This window comes from Cebus imitator, unplaced genomic scaffold (assembly GCF_001604975.1).
Source record: "Cebus imitator isolate Cc_AM_T3 unplaced genomic scaffold, Cebus_imitator-1.0 Scaffold42, whole genome shotgun sequence".
Classification (NCBI taxonomy): domain Eukaryota; kingdom Metazoa; phylum Chordata; class Mammalia; order Primates; family Cebidae; genus Cebus; species Cebus imitator.
In genome coordinates this window covers 16546282-16552638 of record NW_016107357.1, presented here as the reverse complement: position 1 = coordinate 16552638, position 6357 = coordinate 16546282, and the positions used below count along the sequence as shown (strand labels likewise).

General features: G+C 44.4%; 1 pseudogene; it reads right to left on the bottom strand.

The window, feature by feature from the left end:
* Window positions 1-954: 954 nt before the first annotated feature.
* Window positions 955-2862, bottom strand: LOC108302848 (annotated as a pseudogene).
* Window positions 2863-6357: the final 3495 nt, after the last annotated feature.

The window sequence follows — 6357 nt, the reverse complement described above, 5'->3', positions numbered from 1 at the left end:
GCAATTTGAAATCACAATTAAATACATCTACATATCCACTAAAATGGCTAAAATGGAAAAGACGGATAGCATTGGCAAGGATCTGGAGCCACAGGAACTCCCACAGACTGCTGCTGGAAATGGACAATGATACAGTCACTTTGGAAAACAGTTTGGCAATTTCTCAAATATTTCAATATACATCACCCATACAGCCGAGCCATCCTACACCTAAATATTTACCCAAGAGTTATGAAAATATGTATTCACATAAACATTCATAGCAGCTTTATTTGTCTGGAAATAACCCAAATGTCCATCAACTTGTGACTGGATAACAAATGTTTGTAAAGCCGTAAAATGCTCACCAGCAATTAAAAACAAGAATCAACTGCACATATGTGTAACAACATGGGTGAATCTCAAAGCAGTATGACTTTTTTTAGCCAAAAAAATAATTTTATTGAGTAAAGAAGTTTGTTCAGAGTTTACACAGATCATAAGAATACTTTAGATTATAACAACTGAAAAGCTCAGTAACTGACTGGAAAGAAGAAAGGAAGAAGTTTCTATTTTCAATGCAGAAAAAAAATCTAGTTGCTACAGATGTCTTTTAAAATTCCCAAAACAAGGTCTAGCCAAGTTTATTGTTTGGTGATTTTTTTCTTTTGTTCAAAAGGAAAAAAGCAAGACTCAACGTGCATACTACTGGTTACAACTAATATAACAGCTCGAAAAAATCATGAGAGAGAAGCATAAATATAAAAGGACAAAATTTTAAAATTGTATTATAAGAATATAACTATAATAAATGGAAAAGATACATTAAAGCCATCAGTGTGTTATACTCATTCAAACAAAACTCATAAGGCAGACCAAAACATGCAAGTTAAGGAAATGGTCTGTTTTTAGGAAGCATGCCCAGACAGACACCACGAAAAATGCCAACTGAGACTGTGTGGTCCCCTCTTGCTACTAGTAACATTTCAAAGGTGGAGTGACCGGGTTAGCAGCCTGAGCTTTCTCCAAGGATTTGTACTATTCCATCAGCACAGTCCAAGCCTTGGGAGCCATGAAACCTTCAGGCGATTTCTGGCCTTCTCAGGCAAGTTTGTGCATTCATGTTCCTGAAATAAATTCAAAGTCTTCACGGTGTTCAGAGTCATAGTAGTCCATATGCTCCTTTGTCTTGTTGTAAGCTGCAACTCAAAAGGGAACTACTTCCGAAGTGATTAAACCAGGGGCCATCGTCAGCCCTTTGGCATCATGACTTGGCTCATAAAGATCCTTCTTGTTTCTGGAGGAGGCATGCCAGCAGGGTCTCGTCCAACAATGTAAAAGCTGGCTCTTGCAACCATCCGTGCTCTGCAATGCCACCGGACCTCAGCTGGTCAGGCATACATCGTGGGAGATGGGAAGATGGCCACCACTGTCGTCTCAGGATTCAGGACTCCTTCCTCCAACACTGCAGCATGCTGCTTCAAATGCCACATCAAAGGAACATCGTCATCCTTTGTCCAGCCACCCAGAGAGTGAAGGAGGAGGATGGGGCGCCGGTAGCCCCTCTCTAGAAGTTTGCTTATGGGTATCCTGCATTCACAGGGCATGTCCATTGTGCACTGGGTTGTGTAACTGAAATGCAAAGACAGCACCAGCATTCATATCTTTGAATTTCTGCTTTAGCTCAGTAGGAGTAAGACGATACTGATCAAGACCATCATTGCAATAAACTCGGTCCAAGACTTGAAGATCTCCAATCAACCAATCTCCTTGTTTCATAACCATCTTGATGTGGGGGTGGTTCTTGCATGTTGTTCCCCACTGTCTGGCACAGCGATCCCCTTTCCCGTGCTCATAAAACTCTGGATTGTGAAGAATGGCCACATGGCGGTCCTCATACCTCAGAGTAAGTGCCATCCAGCCGTCCAGCCTCTTTTTATCTTCATGAGTAGCAGAACTTGTCAGAACTATAGGTACTGACAAGTTGATGACACCTCCATCCAGAAGACAATCAAAATGAAGGCACTGCAATTACTCCCTCTCTCTCACAAAGCCATTCAATGGGGTTGCCCAACCTCTGTCAAAACCTGCATCCGCTGCATATCCACTTTGTTAATTTTCAGTGCTGGTAACGTTTCTGCATCTGTTTTTGCCAAACGAAGTTTATTTTCTGGCACATACAGTTATTTTACTTCATAAGACGCATCTATAGGTACAACATCTGGTTCCCGTAGAAGTCCGACAACTTGCTGGACACAGTCATCGACATCACAGGAGTCTCTTTTCAGCACCAACTCAGGGGCCTCTGGCCTTTCATATTCAGAATCGATCCCAGTGAAACTTTTCATTTCTCCTGCCTGGGCTTTTTTGTAGAGTCCTTTGACATCCCTCTGTTCACAAACATGCAGAGGAGCATCAACAAATACTTCAAAAAACGGTAAACTTGCACCCTCATGAATTTGCCTTGCATCGTTGCCATCCTGAGTACAAGGTGATATAAAACCTGTGATGCACACCAAGCCAGCACCTGCGAATAGTTTTGTAACTTCTGCTGTGTTGAACATTCTCCTCTCTGTCTTCAGGACTAAAGCCAAGATTTTTATTGAGACCTTGACGAACATTGTCACCACCCAGAGTGTAGCATGGAATACCATGGCAAACCAGGTACTCTTCAAAGCCACACTCACCGTAGTCTTTCCTGCCCCAGACAAGCCTGTTAGCCAAACTGTGCAGCCATGAAAGCCACCTCTGCTCCCCGCAACCTGACATTTCTTGTTCCTGCTGATTTGATGGGTTTGGTAGGTGACGTTTAGTTGCTCTCTGAGCTCTCTGCATGTTATTGCTCAGCTTGACTTTCTTGCACAGGCTCCAAGGGATTTCCATGACCGCGGAGCCTGCAGGGCAACTGGGATTCTCTGCGCTGGGAGGGTAGCAGGAGGAGGGCAGGCGGGCAAGTGGGGCAGGGCTCAGCAGTATACTAACGGAAAGAAGTCAGACACAAAAGACCACATACTGTAAGATTCCATTCATACGACATTCTAGAATCAAAATGATAGCAGCAGAAAGCGGATCCGTGGCCGGCAGGGCTGGGGTGGAGAAAAGGGATTGACTGTTAAGTGAGGGATCTTGTAGGGGCTTTATCTCCTGTTTCTTATCATGATTCTAGTGCTGGCTACAAAACTGTCCACATTTGTTAAAATGTAGCAAATTACATGCTAAAGGTTGGTGAATTTTATTGTGTGTAAATTGCACCTCCATAAAGCTGATTTAAGAAAAGAAAGAAGGCTGGGCACAGTGGCTCACACCTGTAATCCCAGCACTTTGGGAGCCTAAGGCGGGTGGATCACCTGAAGTCAAGAGTCGAGACCAGCCTGGCCAACATGGTGAAACCCTGCCTCTACTAAAAATATAAAAAATTAGCCAGGCATGGTGGTGCACACCTGCAGTCCCAGCTACTTGAGAGGCTGAGGCAGGAGAATCACTTGAACCTGGGAGGCGAAAGTTTCAGTGAGTCTAGTTGACACCACTGCACTCCAGACTAGGTGACCGAGTGAGACTCTGTCTCAAAAATAAATAAATAAAAGACAAGAAAGAAAAGAAGGCCGGGCGCGGTGGCTCATGCCTACAATCCCAGCACTTTGGGAGGCTGAGGAGGGCAGATCATCTGAGGTCAGGAGTTTGAGACCAGCCTGACCAACATGGAGACATCTGTCTCTACTAAAAATGCAAAATAGCCGGGTGTGGGGTGGCACATGCCTGTAATCCCAGGTACTTGGGAGGCTGAGGCAGGAGACTCGCTTGAACCCAGGAGGCAGAGGTTGTGGTGAGCTGAAATCGCGCCATTGTATTCCAGCCTCGGCAATAAGAGCGAAATTCCGCCTCGAAAGAAAGAAAGAAAGAGAAAGAGAGAGAGATAGAGAGAGAGAGAGAGAGAGAGAGAGAAGGAAGAAAGGAAGGAAAGGAGGGAGGGAGGAAGGAAGGGAGGGAAAGAAAAAGAAAGAAAAGAACAAAAAGGAAGGCTACCACAGGGAAGCAGAAAAGAAAAGGGAACAAGGCCGAATCTGAACTGGACAGATTATGTAAGTGTTCTGTTTCCACACACTTGTAAGATAAGGATAACAATATCTAGCCTCAGTAAATGTCAAGTTTCTGTCTCCTTTCCTTTCTTTTCTCCAGACTGTTAGTCTGAGCCAGCTATAAATCAAGACTGTCATTGATGGGTGGGGACCTCTCCCCCGAGGTCTTCAGATGGAAATCATGTTTCTCTAAAGGGGCAATCTCTAGATGTGAAGACTCTCATATGTGTCAAAATGTTAAATGTGCCAACCCTTTCTGCTTCTGTAAACCCATGTGTAGAAAGGCTGGCAAAAAAAAAAAAAAAAAAAAAGTGCAAAAAATATGCAGAACGAAGTACATTGCTGCTTTGGCCGGGCGCAGTGGCTCATGCCTGCACTTTGGGAGGATGAGGCAGGCAGATCACAAGAGGTCAGGAGTTTAAGACCAGCCTAGCCAATATGATAAAACCCTGTCTCTACCAAAAATATCAAAATTAGCTGGGTGTGGTGGCAGGTGCCTGTAATCTCAGCTACTCAGGAGGCTAAGAAAGGAGAATCACTTAAACCCAGGAGGCAGAGGTTGCTGTGAGCTGAGATCATGCCACTGCACTCCAGCCTGGGCAACAGAACATGACTCTGACTCAATAAGTAAATAAATAAATAAATAAGTACATTGCTACTTTGTTTGCAATAACAAAACTTGGAGACAACCTCAATGTCCATCCATCAGTAAGTCTTGGCTAAGTGAATTAAGAGATTTCCATTTTCTGGTCGGGCACAGTGGCTCATGCCTGTAATCCCAGCACTTTGAGAGGCTGATGTGGGCAGATCTGCTTAGGTCAGGAGTTCTAGACCAGCCTGGCCAACATGGCAACACCCCGTCTCTACTAAAAATACAAAATTAGCCAGGTGTGGTGGCACACGCCTGTAATCCCAGCTACTTGGGAGGCTGAGGCAGGAGAATTGATTGAACCGCGTAGGTGGAGGTTGAGTGAGCCAAGATGGTACTACTGCACTTCATCCTGGGTGACAGTGAGACTCAGTCTCAAAAAAAAAAAGAGAAGGCTGGGCACAGTGGTTATCTATAAATTGCATTTTAGGCACAGCTGAAGGAAGTAAGTTTTACAAGGAGCCTACAAGTTTGGTTACTTCGTAATGCTACAAAAGGGATTTTAAGTCCTTAAAATGTACCGTAACAAAGTTAAGGTTACTTTGCACCTAAAACATAAAGGCTTAGAAAATTTTGCCTCACCAAAGTTCCAGTACTTGTAACCATTTTATGTAGGCATTCTGTAAGCCCTCCCTCCATTGCTGTTTCCCCCAACATGGTCCCAGATACTCGGAAGGCTGTGAGGCAAGAGAATCGCTTGAACCCAGAAGGCAGAGGTTTCAGTGAGCTGAGATCGTGTCACTGCACTCCAGCCTGGTGACAGAGTGAGACTCCGTCCCCTAAAGCTATTTCTATTTCCTGGAATATAAGAGAGCTGATGGACAACATAAACCAGATCTGTGCACAGGAAGTTAGGGAATAGCACCCAATACCTTGCTCAATGAAAAACCCATGTGTATATCAACACATACAAAATAATCCCACTAAAGAAAAAGAGTGTGTGGCAGAGATCGCCAGCTGTTCCCCAGGATCCTTTCTTTCATTTAGTAGAATAAGTCTGCCCCCTCCAGCCCCGTTTTAAGTGGTGGGCTTGGGTGGGTGTAAAGGTTCAGGGGCAAGGTGGCTGAATCCTACACGTAAGTGGGCAGTCCTCACCTCCCTTTTGGCCAGCTTTGGCAAAAGGTCTAAATTCTGACCACAGGGATGTGAGCAGAAGTGATAAATGCAACGAAGGGGCATATCCTTCAAAAGGAAGAGAGTTGTTGTTCACGTCCTCTGTCCCCCGTCCCCAGGGGGACCCCGGCAATAATGTTTTGATGTAGACAAGGTATCCCTGCTACAGGACGAATATTCATGCAACAGAGGCAACTGCCTGCCTTGTTCCACTCCTCTAACAGCTTCTTGAAAGAGAAATTAACTTTTCTCTTGTTTGAGTCACTGTAATCTGGGGACCGTTAATAGCTGCAAATCTCCTACAGTAAGTAATACTATGTACCTTTATAGCATTATCTTTGCTCGTAATGACAGTGTACTGACATCTAGTGCTTGCTATGTGCCAAGGACTGTTCTAGGCACTTTACATAAATAACTCGTTTAAACCCCACAACAAGCCTGGGAGGTGAGTAACATAATTGTGCCCATTTTACAGATGAGAAAACTGAGACATGAGGAGGTCAAGTAATATGAAAGGCCACACTGCTAGGAGAAGCGGCA